Here is a 14,867-nt window from a genome sequence, read left to right on the forward strand (position 1 = left end):
TGCTCTTTTATATTTTCTCTCTCTCTCTCTCGGTTGATTAATAATTAATGGTGATTTTTAACCTAATAAATTTTCATTACTTATGTTTTATAATTTATTAATTTTATATTGTTAAAATATACAGATTTTATTTTTTCATTTTTATAGATGTTTAACTTGCAAATTTAATTTTCAATTTATATTTTTAAAAAATTGGAGTGGATAATCTATAAAAAATTAATGTATATTGCTGTGTATATAAAGAAAGTAGATCGATATTAACGAGCTTATCACCATATTCTGTTGAACTTAATATAAAAGCCAACAGGCTGTAGGGTGTAGAGAACGATGTAACATACATTAAATCAGGGATCAAATGACATCGTAAATTTCCTTTGAGCATAAGTGTAAAAGTGGGTACCACAACCGCTAAAACGATTTAAATTTTAACTCACAAAATCAAAATTTCTGATCTTACACAGTATAAAATCTAAAGTATGTAAAAAGTATTAAGAAAATGCAGCATATAAATTAATTTTTTTTAAATAATAGAGCCTATAATTCCTTAATTAATACTATTCAAAATTAGGCTTTAAAAAAAATTTAAAATTTATATTAATTTTACTTATCTTATTAATTAATTTATAATAACTCTATTGTTTCTGAATATAAAATAAAAGAAAAATTGATCTTAATGAAAGAAATATTCCAATTTTAAAATTTTGCTGAGAAAAATACTGTTTTTTTTTTCTTTTGCAATTACATTTTTGCTATTCGAAAGTATAAATTTTAATTAATTTTAAATGTCCTTTTGAAATTTGTATTTAAAAACTTCATTAATTACAAGTAAAAATTAATTAACTTTAAAAATTATTTTATTTTCTGAGTTTAAACATGATGCCAGAACATCATTATATATTAAATGTTTACTAGAAATCTGATCCTTGTAATATTATACGCCAGCTTTAATCAATATCATAATAATTATCCGTCTTTATTATAGATTTCCAGAAATTACTCCATATGTATTAATTAATTAATTAATTATAAATTCTTTTTAGCTTGTATTTTTTTTAATTTATATTTTTTAATTAATAACGAATTTAATTCATTTATAATCTGTTCTGATATTATAAAGTCGAGTATTTTAATGACTTCTTCTAAAGTAAACGTCAGATATTGACATTTCAAATTTCATTATGTTGAGTTTATGAGATTAAATAAGTCTGTATATAGCATTACAGATGAATTAGTTTGAGGCAGGATGGTTGAGTTGTTACGGTGGCAGAGCCTACCTCTCTGGGGACCCAGGATCGAAAAACCCCAGGAATTTTCGTGTCCAGCTTTGTTTCTTGTCTTTCCTGTTGTGGGCTTTGCCTGATTCCTGATGGACTTGTGGAAAAAAAGCTGTCTTAGTCTCATAGAGCTGAGAAAGTGAAAAAAAAAGAGGTTTGTGAGTATGAGCCAAGTGATCTGCAGACTGACTTAGTTATGTTTTTAAGAATGCAATTCTATTCTGTTTAGCTGGAGAAAACATTTTCACTTGCCATGTATTTTTTACGTTAGGTTACCGGATAGAGGAAATATTTTAGCATGCAACCTAGCATATCTAAGGTGGTTTACATAAGATTTACAGGATAAGAAGTAGATTGGGATGCGGGTTGTCCTTGGTTTATTCATTACTTGGTTCAAGTGATCCCCAAATTGACAACTTTGAGAACTGATTTTCTAATTATTTTTAAAGCATGATGCAATGTGTTTCACTTGTTTATTATCAATATCAAGTAGTCCTGTCTTCTATAAATGTATTACACCTCGCCTTACGTCGGTAATTGGTTCCAGGAGAACGACGTAAGTCGAATTTACTTGTCTCCGAATCTACTTGTCACTAGGCTAAACCGTAAATTACCATTCCTGGTTCTGTATTTTATTTATTAATGCATTTTTAATAATATATGGTTAATAGGAATCTATTTTAAGCTTACAAACAAATAAATTTTAGTTTTTAATATAGTACAGAAAAAAGTATTCTAAATTTACGAATGCATGTACTGTAAATACAGAACATACTAGTATATATTTTAATATGATTTTATGTACTTTAAACGTTTTTCTAGTGATATTACGACTTCAATATTTGTGGTGGACAGACGTAAANTGTATATAGCATTACAGATGAATTAGTTTGAGGCAGGATGGTTGAGTTGTTACGGTGGCAGAGCCTACCTCTCTGGGGACCCAGGATCGAAAAACCCCAGGAATTTTCGGGAGATGGCCCCAAAAAATTCCCGGGGTTATCAGGATGGGGGTCCACCCTTAAAACAGGATGAGAGCCACGGGTTCGACCAGGCCCAACATTGTGGGCCTGGTCGAACCCGTGGTCCTCTTAGTGCTCACAGGGAGGAAAGAGTTATAAAAAGGGCAAACTAGTAAACGTATATAAGCATTATTCCTGAATTTTATTATATTTTTTTAAGCATATTTATTTTATTTTTGATCCACAAATATTCTCTCGATATCATTTATAGGATCTAATTCATAACTACTTTAAAATTAAACTGAAACGAACACAGTTCATAGATCATTAACAAAAATTTAGAACCTTACCACGTCGTTATTATGCCTATATATTACATATTCTGTAATGTTATATAGGTTATAATCTATCAGAATGTGACTGAATGTTGTTATTACCGTATACATCATTCTGATATACTGTTAATAATAGGAACTAAATTCGAAACATGCCATTTGCATCAAGTCGTTATTCAACAAAGTGTTTCGCATGTGAATGTAGCTCATGTACAGCATTAATTGTATCAAAACCGTCTGAAAATTGAATAGATAACGAGTAAAATATAGTAAATTTTCAGATATCTATAAATATAAGGATATACCGACGTAAGCGGTAGGGGGCAACCAGTCTTTGGGTCATAAATAGAGTCAGTTTATTTTGTAGATTATATCTAAGGAGTATTTGTCTAGTGAGAGGTTCTGTCTACTTCATCAGAGATAAAAGTGAAGAAAATATACCCATCTTATATTTATTATATACTATATAAGGTCAGATTGCGCTGCTTCGTGACAAAAGATATAAAATGGAACGTGCAATTTGTCGTTTTTATAAAGTAATCATTTTGGATATTTTGTTATATCATTTCGAGCGAAGATTAGAGAATCTGTAAGTAAATATATGAAAATCTTCAGCCAAAAATAAAATCTATAAATATCATTTTAATGCTCCATAGCGGCCATAGTGAATACATAAAAGTTACTTATTCTATATAATATTTTGGTTTATGCATCAATCTTATAAAAATTTCAAAGATTTACAGGGTTTTTTTTACTATAAAAAGCGTTAATGGTTCTTCTAGAAACGTTAATCTTCACCAATATCCAAGTAAAATTTTAGAATAAATTGTAGAATCGTCTATCTTTTAATATCATTATTAGTTATTTTAAATAAAAAAAATATATGCATATTTTATTATTTGTAAGATATATTAAGGATTTTTAACTATTTTTGATTTCTGTAAAACCTTTCACTTGATCCTAAATCAACTGCAAACGTTGCTTGATCTATACTTAAGGTTACTCCAACCTTAAGAAGCAAGTAAGTATAGAAAAAAAAAACATACGATTTGTAAATAATTTGCGATAAATTTAGCTAGCAAATAAATTTTTATACAAGGCCTATATTGCTATTGGCCATTTACAGCCTTTGGAAGTTTTTTGTTCACGACTCTTACATCAGACACAAACTGTACTTGACAGAGTTGTGATAGACAAATAGAATTTATTATTTGGATCCCTGACCTTCTTTCTACTTTATAATTTAGAGATGTGTTGATAGAAGAAGGCAGATGGAACGAGAAAAAGATTTCGAATTTGTTACATCTGCGCCCTTAAGGCTTTCTTATTCAATTCTAGAAAGTATCATTTTTAGAAGAATGTCCATCGAACTAACCTCAAGATATTATTTACTTCGAAATTAAGTTAAGTTTAATCGAGAATAGAATAATGGAATTTTAATTAAATCTTGACAAAATATCTAATAACGCTTGAGTAAGAGAACCTCGATTCCTTAGAAATTTACTCTTTTCTTTCTTTCCTTTCTACTCAATTTATTGAAAATTTCAATGGAAACATACACCTACTAGAAATTCTACTATGTAACAGATGTATTTGAATTTAATTACGCATCTTTGCTGATATACATTATGAATAATTATTTATAAAATTAGTATTATAAGATAAATTTATAAACGTAATTAAATGTTTACTAAGTTAAATTATATATTGAAATGCTAAATTTTAAAGTATGTATATTAATAATTTATAGTATAAATCTTAAGGATTCGTTCGGTTGCAATTATACAAGGTTAAATTTTAAATTATTATTTTAAAAAATATTAGAAACGTATATAAATATGTACATCTAAATTTATTTTCTTTTTAACGTTGTAAATAAGTTAGAAGTAATATTGTATCCGAGTAATTTTGATTTGATATTAAATTGCTTAGTTTCTTCATTCCATGTCGAATACAAAGTCAACATAACATTCCAATTGTGCTTCGTTGTCGACAAGTTTCTTACGGTCTATTGATAGCTAAACGACACTCTGTCGACATGTAGAGTAAAGCAATTTTGTTCTCAAGCATACGTTTCTATTGCAACTACAAAATAGCCATCTCGTTAAGAACTGTTCCCTTTATATCTTATTCCTTTCATACTAATGATTAACTTTATATGATAAAAATTTCACACATTTAAATAAATATTTCATTTAAACATTCGTGAATATTATATACACTATATCGCGTGTAATCCCTATCGAATAATATTTCTCTAGAGAATTTATACAATAAATGAGTCACGAATATTACATCATCCTTCGAAAATATTAATTATTATTATTATTATTATTTTTAAACCGAACCGACTTACTTTTTATTCCCTAAAACCAAAGGCTAATTATTTATAGTTGGATCGGGTTTAGTTTACTAGGACTTTTTTTTTTTTATTAGTTAAATTGAGTATCTAAGTCTGTGTAAGTCAGTTTAATAAGGTCTTAGAAACTCAATTTCTTAATTCTTTTTTGGCTATAGATGATTAGGGCAAAGGGCGCACGTCTGTTTGCTGTGGAATTCGAAAAGTGTAGTGTTTTGGAGTAAAGTTATGCTTCTATTTTATTTTCTAATTTTTCATACGTAGAAAGTAAAAAAAAAAAAAAACTTTATTTAATAATATTTAATTATAATCTAAACTAAAATAATTACAATAATATATTTACTTTTCTAGCATTTTAGTTTAATTTCTCTCTAATTAAAGTAATTCGTTCCTTATGTTTCTGTGTGTTTTACAAATGTATTTGATAGTTTAAAATTAAAATTTTATATAAATTTTAAAGATTTCTTCTTTGAAATTTGTCTTTTTTTTATTTTTATTATTATTTTATAACTTAAACCTTAATAAATTATTGTTTATTATTAAGATTTTAGATGTGAATTTAAGAAATAGTTTTAATATTTTTCGAAAGTTGTATTAATACTTGAATACCTTTTTAATATTTCAATAATACAATATATCGTTCTCTTTACTATAATTCTATATTTACTAAAATATCATTTAATATAAATTTTAGATCTGTGAATACGACGTAAATTTTCTTTTATTATTATATATGAAATATCTTGTAATTTTAAAAATATTTCTCTAACTCGTGTTTTCTCAGCCTTGTTTTTCTTCATTTTACAATAACCAATACAAATATTTATAGGAAACAAACTATTAAAACTGAATTAGAAAAAAAATTTTTTATACAAGAGAAAAAAAATATATATCAAAAATGCATTTTCTAGACAAAAATGATGTTTATATTAAATATTCCGAACACGTTGTAGCAGGACATGAGGAAATTTAGGACATCTGTGCACGTGATGGACGTCTTTTAGACCCTTATCGGTCATATGCCCTAGGGTCTTGCTTTCCCCTTCTCATAGTCAACCCCCCGTTGTCATGGCGACGTCTTACGGTATATTGATAAATATCAGATGATATAAGGTCTTTGTGTACAGTAGGAATTGTATATCTGTATGATGTTTAGTATTTATATCTTCGTTTGTCGTGATGAGTTAGTTTTTGGTGTCGTAACGTTATATGATATAGTCTGGACATTAATAGTTCTTTCAACACAATCTTTTCCCTATCCTTTCCTTATCTTAAGCTTGTTATGAATAAAGAAATAATGATATAGCTAGAAGATATTTTATAAATATTATCTTCATAATTTGCATTTTTGCTTGTTAGAAAACAAGCAAAAATGCAAATCATGCATTTTTGCTTGTTTTCTAATCAACAACAATTCTAAGAAGTAAAACAATTGGAAAGGGTATTGTTGTATTACAACAGCAAATTTAACATATAAATTATTTTTTAACGTTAATATTTTCTTTTGAAGTTAATCGAATTTTAACAATTTATTAAGAGAATTCCATGACATATAAAGGTAATTTATTTTTTAATGTAATTAAAATCATATAAAAAAGTATTTAAAAAAAAACTCTAAAAAGTCATCGTTAGATTTACAATAGAAAAATAACTAAGTCATCCTCGTTAGTATTTTCTAAAATTGTTTGCTTGTTTAATCTGTAAATAAAATGAAAAATCATATAAAAAAAAAGAAAGAAAATATCATTTTACTATAAGAATTTCTCTAGGTAAGTCATTTATTTTCTATAAAATTTATATTTCTTAATTTAATGTCTTAACTTTAATAATTTTCTTTTATTTAATAATGACTTTATTAATTAGACTTATTATTATTATTATTATTTTTAATTATTAAAACTTTAAGTCATTTAAAATTTAATACAAAGCTAATATCATTTAAACTTATGAACCATAAACCAAATCTAAATGATCTATAAACATATCTTCAGATTTATCAAATTCGCTTGTAAACCCGTAAAGAAAATCTAAATTTTATCGATTTTTATAAATATATTTATTAAAATAAAATATAATTATTAGAAATAAATCATTATATCACTTGAAATTTGAACAACATAATGCATTTGTTAGAATATCTTTATGTTGTTTCGAACAGATGTTTGTTAATGGATAAGCTACATTGGTTGTTGACTCAATGGAGTTAACATTCAACGATACAGATTCAAGTGCGGATCTATACAGAACATTATCATTGGAAACTAGACGGATCTAACTAGTTAATTTGCAAAGATAATTAAGCAATGCACTACACATTAAGTATCTAATGTTCATTATAGTGGATGCAATCGAAGTCTGTCTTTGTGAATTCAAACAAACAGATATCTATTCTGTGCCCAATTGTAGTTGTAATACGTAAATTTATCATTACGCGGATACTAGATAATAGACTATTGATGATCTCTGTGTCACAGTTCAAGTACGAAAGAAAGAAAAAAAAATTGCGTTGACATTTTCAAATGTATTTTAATTGCTTTGACCTTCAAATAAACATTTAGTGTCTGTGTAATAATTAAATAAAAAATTTAGTTTGGTAGGTATGCAATGAAGCATTGTTTTGTAATAAATTTACTTATTTATTGTTGCAAATTGATGTTACACGTGATTTCGTGATGTTCGGAGAAAGAAAATCCAACTTTTTATTTTTTTTATAAATGTTTTTGTGAATTGGAAGAATTCTGCAGCTTTTTCTGTTCAATTTCAAGCTATTGTTGTGTGGACTATGGATGTAATTTAGGCCTTTATTTTATTGTTCGCTAATTAGTTCCCATACAGTCTGTAGCAAATTACAAGGCAGTTTGGGTAAGTCTAGCAAAGATGCTCAATATTGAATTAATATTAAAGGATTTATTAAATGTTTTATTAACTTTTATTAATTTTATTAATTTAAATTCTTAGCGAAGTGTAAAACTATGGAAATACATACTTACTTTATTATCAGTTAAATTAAGAATGGATAAAATTAAATTAATGAAGTAAATAGGAAAATTTCAAAATATATATCAATAAATTTCTATGTATAATGTTAGATAATGATATAATTATAACAAACAGAACATTCTTTTATAGCAGTAATGAAGAGTTTAATCGTTTAGGAAAATGCAACAATAAACACTTTATTATTTAAATGATTTAGTATAAATTTAATATAAAAGTTAAATAAACATTTTCTGCTTTAAATCATTATAATCAAATTTATTTAAATTTACGAACAAATCAAAATTTTTAATTGAAATTTGTTTAAAATTGTAAATACTTCAGTACAATAGAAATATTCAAAACAATTAATTGAATATTTGCGTATTATATTCACGAAACGATTTATTATCTAGTTTAATTAAACTTTATATAAAATTGAATGAAATTGTAAAGTTTTCGTCTTTTACTTTTATTAAAATAATTCTTAAATCTATGAATTGCTGATACAATTCTTTCTTTCTTCTCCCATGTCTAAGCTGGAAATTCTTTCGCACCTGGTTATAATTATCACACTTTTCAATGCAATACCCGACTATCTTAAGCCCTTGGGCATAAAAANCTGGTCGAACCCGTGGTCCTCTTAGTGCTCACAGGGAGGAAAGAGTTATAAAAAGGGCAAACTAGTAAACGTATATAAGCATTATTCCTGAATTTTATTATATTTTTTTAAGCATATTTATTTTATTTTTGATCCACAAATATTCTCTCGATATCATTTATAGGATCTAATTCATAACTACTTTAAAATTAAACTGAAACGAACACAGTTCATAGATCATTAACAAAAATTTAGAACCTTACCACGTCGTTATTATGCCTATATATTACATATTCTGTAATGTTATATAGGTTATAATCTATCAGAATGTGACTGAATGTTGTTATTACCGTATACATCATTCTGATATACTGTTAATAATAGGAACTAAATTCGAAACATGCCATTTGCATCAAGTCGTTATTCAACAAAGTGTTTCGCATGTGAATGTAGCTCATGTACAGCATTAATTGTATCAAAACCGTCTGAAAATTGAATAGATAACGAGTAAAATATAGTAAATTTTCAGATATCTATAAATATAAGGATATACCGACGTAAGCGGTAGGGGGCAACCAGTCTTTGGGTCATAAATAGAGTCAGTTTATTTTGTAGATTATATCTAAGGAGTATTTGTCTAGTGAGAGGTTCTGTCTACTTCATCAGAGATAAAAGTGAAGAAAATATACCCATCTTATATTTATTATATACTATATAAGGTCAGATTGCGCTGCTTCGTGACAAAAGATATAAAATGGAACGTGCAATTTGTCGTTTTTATAAAGTAATCATTTTGGATATTTTGTTATATCATTTCGAGCGAAGATTAGAGAATCTGTAAGTAAATATATGAAAATCTTCAGCCAAAAATAAAATCTATAAATATCATTTTAATGCTCCATAGCGGCCATAGTGAATACATAAAAGTTACTTATTCTATATAATATTTTGGTTTATGCATCAATCTTATAAAAATTTCAAAGATTTACAGGGTTTTTTTTACTATAAAAAGCGTTAATGGTTCTTCTAGAAACGTTAATCTTCACCAATATCCAAGTAAAATTTTAGAATAAATTGTAGAATCGTCTATCTTTTAATATCATTATTAGTTATTTTAAATAAAAAAAATATATGCATATTTTATTATTTGTAAGATATATTAAGGATTTTTAACTATTTTTGATTTCTGTAAAACCTTTCACTTGATCCTAAATCAACTGCAAACGTTGCTTGATCTATACTTAAGGTTACTCCAACCTTAAGAAGCAAGTAAGTATAGAAAAAAAAAACATACGATTTGTAAATAATTTGCGATAAATTTAGCTAGCAAATAAATTTTTATACAAGGCCTATATTGCTATTGGCCATTTACAGCCTTTGGAAGTTTTTTGTTCACGACTCTTACATCAGACACAAACTGTACTTGACAGAGTTGTGATAGACAAATAGAATTTATTATTTGGATCCCTGACCTTCTTTCTACTTTATAATTTAGAGATGTGTTGATAGAAGAAGGCAGATGGAACGAGAAAAAGATTTCGAATTTGTTACATCTGCGCCCTTAAGGCTTTCTTATTCAATTCTAGAAAGTATCATTTTTAGAAGAATGTCCATCGAACTAACCTCAAGATATTATTTACTTCGAAATTAAGTTAAGTTTAATCGAGAATAGAATAATGGAATTTTAATTAAATCTTGACAAAATATCTAATAACGCTTGAGTAAGAGAACCTCGATTCCTTAGAAATTTACTCTTTTCTTTCTTTCCTTTCTACTCAATTTATTGAAAATTTCAATGGAAACATACACCTACTAGAAATTCTACTATGTAACAGATGTATTTGAATTTAATTACGCATCTTTGCTGATATACATTATGAATAATTATTTATAAAATTAGTATTATAAGATAAATTTATAAACGTAATTAAATGTTTACTAAGTTAAATTATATATTGAAATGCTAAATTTTAAAGTATGTATATTAATAATTTATAGTATAAATCTTAAGGATTCGTTCGGTTGCAATTATACAAGGTTAAATTTTAAATTATTATTTTAAAAAATATTAGAAACGTATATAAATATGTACATCTAAATTTATTNTAGAAATAAATCATTATATCACTTGAAATTTGAACAACATAATGCATTTGTTAGAATATCTTTATGTTGTTTCGAACAGATGTTTGTTAATGGATAAGCTACATTGGTTGTTGACTCAATGGAGTTAACATTCAACGATACAGATTCAAGTGCGGATCTATACAGAACATTATCATTGGAAACTAGACGGATCTAACTAGTTAATTTGCAAAGATAATTAAGCAATGCACTACACATTAAGTATCTAATGTTCATTATAGTGGATGCAATCGAAGTCTGTCTTTGTGAATTCAAACAAACAGATATCTATTCTGTGCCCAATTGTAGTTGTAATACGTAAATTTATCATTACGCGGATACTAGATAATAGACTATTGATGATCTCTGTGTCACAGTTCAAGTACGAAAGAAAGAAAAAAAAATTGCGTTGACATTTTCAAATGTATTTTAATTGCTTTGACCTTCAAATAAACATTTAGTGTCTGTGTAATAATTAAATAAAAAATTTAGTTTGGTAGGTATGCAATGAAGCATTGTTTTGTAATAAATTTACTTATTTATTGTTGCAAATTGATGTTACACGTGATTTCGTGATGTTCGGAGAAAGAAAATCCAACTTTTTATTTTTTTTATAAATGTTTTTGTGAATTGGAAGAATTCTGCAGCTTTTTCTGTTCAATTTCAAGCTATTGTTGTGTGGACTATGGATGTAATTTAGGCCTTTATTTTATTGTTCGCTAATTAGTTCCCATACAGTCTGTAGCAAATTACAAGGCAGTTTGGGTAAGTCTAGCAAAGATGCTCAATATTGAATTAATATTAAAGGATTTATTAAATGTTTTATTAACTTTTATTAATTTTATTAATTTAAATTCTTAGCGAAGTGTAAAACTATGGAAATACATACTTACTTTATTATCAGTTAAATTAAGAATGGATAAAATTAAATTAATGAAGTAAATAGGAAAATTTCAAAATATATATCAATAAATTTCTATGTATAATGTTAGATAATGATATAATTATAACAAACAGAACATTCTTTTATGTATTAATACTTGAATACCTTTTTAATATTTCAATAATACAATATATCGTTCTCTTTACTATAATTCTATATTTACTAAAATATCATTTAATATAAATTTTAGATCTGTGAATACGACGTAAATTTTCTTTTATTATTATATATGAAATATCTTGTAATTTTAAAAATATTTCTCTAACTCGTGTTTTCTCAGCCTTGTTTTTCTTCATTTTACAATAACCAATACAAATATTTATAGGAAACAAACTATTAAAACTGAATTAGAAAAAAAATTTTTTATACAAGAGAAAAAAAATATATATCAAAAATGCATTTTCTAGACAAAAATGATGTTTATATTAAATATTCCGAACACGTTGTAGCAGGACATGAGGAAATTTAGGACATCTGTGCACGTGATGGACGTCTTTTAGACCCTTATCGGTCATATGCCCTAGGGTCTTGCTTTCCCCTTCTCATAGTCAACCCCCCGTTGTCATGGCGACGTCTTACGGTATATTGATAAATATCAGATGATATAAGGTCTTTGTGTACAGTAGGAATTGTATATCTGTATGATGTTTAGTATTTATATCTTCGTTTGTCGTGATGAGTTAGTTTTTGGTGTCGTAACGTTATATGATATAGTCTGGACATTAATAGTTCTTTCAACACAATCTTTTCCCTATCCTTTCCTTATCTTAAGCTTGTTATGAATAAAGAAATAATGATATAGCTAGAAGATATTTTATAAATATTATCTTCATAATTTGCATTTTTGCTTGTTAGAAAACAAGCAAAAATGCAAATCATGCATTTTTGCTTGTTTTCTAATCAACAACAATTCTAAGAAGTAAAACAATTGGAAAGGGTATTGTTGTATTACAACAGCAAATTTAACATATAAATTATTTTTTAACGTTAATATTTTCTTTTGAAGTTAATCGAATTTTAACAATTTATTAAGAGAATTCCATGACATATAAAGGTAATTTATTTTTTAATGTAATTAAAATCATATAAAAAAGTATTTAAAAAAAAACTNTTGTAAAGTTTTCGTCTTTTACTTTTATTAAAATAATTCTTAAATCTATGAATTGCTGATACAATTCTTTCTTTCTTCTCCCATGTCTAAGCTGGAAATTCTTTCGCACCTGGTTATAATTATCACACTTTTCAATGCAATACCCGACTATCTTAAGCCCTTGGGCATAAAAAGGGTCTAGGATCATGTTCCAGCTCACTTAAACTTCAACACAATTGAGAACGGAGCGTTTTTCCATTTCCTTTTCTGATCATCCTTCAGGGACTATCAATGCACCAAGAAACCTCGGACTAAGCTATTGTGTGATATTCGGGATTAAACTTTATACTTTAAAAACATCGCGAGGAAAATATTTTTATTTTTAACCGGGTTAAATGGATAATTATACAAGTAAATAAGAGTGTTAATCATACATCATTTCAACTATCGAGGATATTAAAAGAGAAGTTGAGAAAAATTTCTCTTAGTGTTTAGCTTGAGTGTTTATTTATGGAATATTTAAATATACTTTCAATTTTAATAAAATATATATTTATAAAAAAGATTTTTACCTGAATATTTTATTAGATTTAATAAGACAATAAGAAGTTTTGCCACTTTTACGAAAACGATATAAAAGTTCTGAAATGAAGCGAACATAAAATTCTAAAGTCGTTTCAATTTTAAACACTAAACTAATCTTCTACTTTTTAGTTCTTTTTCCCTCCAACCAGATGGTGCTTTTCCTCATTGTTTTACGACATCATTGCACAAGTAAAGCTTCCTTGTTATCGGGTTCAATATTAGTGTAATAATGAAGTTAGATGTGACGAAGTTACTTGGAAGTTTGTATTTTATCATCTAACTAAACTAAAAGTTTTCTTTCAAATTTTATTAAATAATCTCGTAAAATTCTATTGATAAAGTTATATTGTCTAATTTCGGCTTTTATTTATCCAATAGTTTGTATGATATTAGCAATTTTTGGTTTTTGTTTACTATTTTTTTTTTTTTTTAAATAGCTTTCGCTTGTTGTCGCGAAGAACTTAAGTTTTCTAAACCATTTTATTCTTAATCTAATAATGTTTTCTCATTTTTGAAAATTTTTTTATTTATTTAAACTGTTAAAATTAGCATTCGCCACACGTATTATGCGGTAATTTCCTAAATTTAATTGAAAGAAAAAGAAAAAAAAAATAAAATAAACTTTACTGTTTGTTGTATATTAGAAAAAATAGAATTGTTATTGTTTTATACCAAATAACATTATACGAAATGTTTAAAACTTTTTTTTTCTTTCTAATGAAGAATAAATTTGTGCTACATACAATGTAAGTTGAACTTAGTTTTCCTATACGGAACCTGATCCTTATTATTTCTTCAATCAATGCTCCTGTTGAACACAGTTACTAATTAAAAACAACAGCACAACTTTCAACAGCAAACCAACATAAAAGGCTCTTAAATGTAGATAAAAACTTAGATAAATCTTAAATATTCAGTTTTTCGATATAAAAACACAGCTACTCTGAATACAAAATAACGAAAACTGCCCTAATAAATTATTAATAGCATGTATACGCAGTGCAATGCAATAAAAATTTTAAGCTTGTGTACATCCCCACAGGATTATAAATCTTACTAATATCGATCGAGTAAATTATTTATTTGCACAATTTTATATTAAATCGGGGCGGATTTTCACGTTTCATATGATTCAATGTCTCAATTGATTCAATATAAAATCATTGTCTTACAGGAAAGTGTTAATAAGACAAACAAACCGTATATCATTGGGGGGAGCCAATGGTTTTTCCAGCTCGTTCTTATCCATAATAACTCTATAGTAAAAACACTGCACCAATTCAGTTGTCTGACGGATCAGTACACGAAGCCAGGTGTTCTCCTAAATCACGTACTTCAGTCTTCTACTACAAATGTAAAAACCGGATGGTCATAAAACTAGCCTGAGTCACGGTTTATCGACAGAATAGTTTCTTTCCCCAACATTAAAAATGGGGTAAGTGGATGGGGGGAAGCGAATAACACGCGCTTTGAATTCTGCGTGATAGGCATTTTTAATACCGTGTCACTAGTTCGTTTAATGGTCGGTAGTGGACATACGTGACACGTGACAGCTGCAGGCAGCCCTCACGCGACCGATCTCTGTCAAAATACTCCGAACAACGGTACTAACATTGAC

Source organism: Centruroides sculpturatus, unplaced genomic scaffold, assembly GCF_000671375.1.
Source record: "Centruroides sculpturatus isolate CEXI.00-Female unplaced genomic scaffold, Cexi_2.0 scaffold388, whole genome shotgun sequence".
NCBI classification, from domain to species: Eukaryota; Metazoa; Arthropoda; class Arachnida; order Scorpiones; family Buthidae; genus Centruroides; species Centruroides sculpturatus.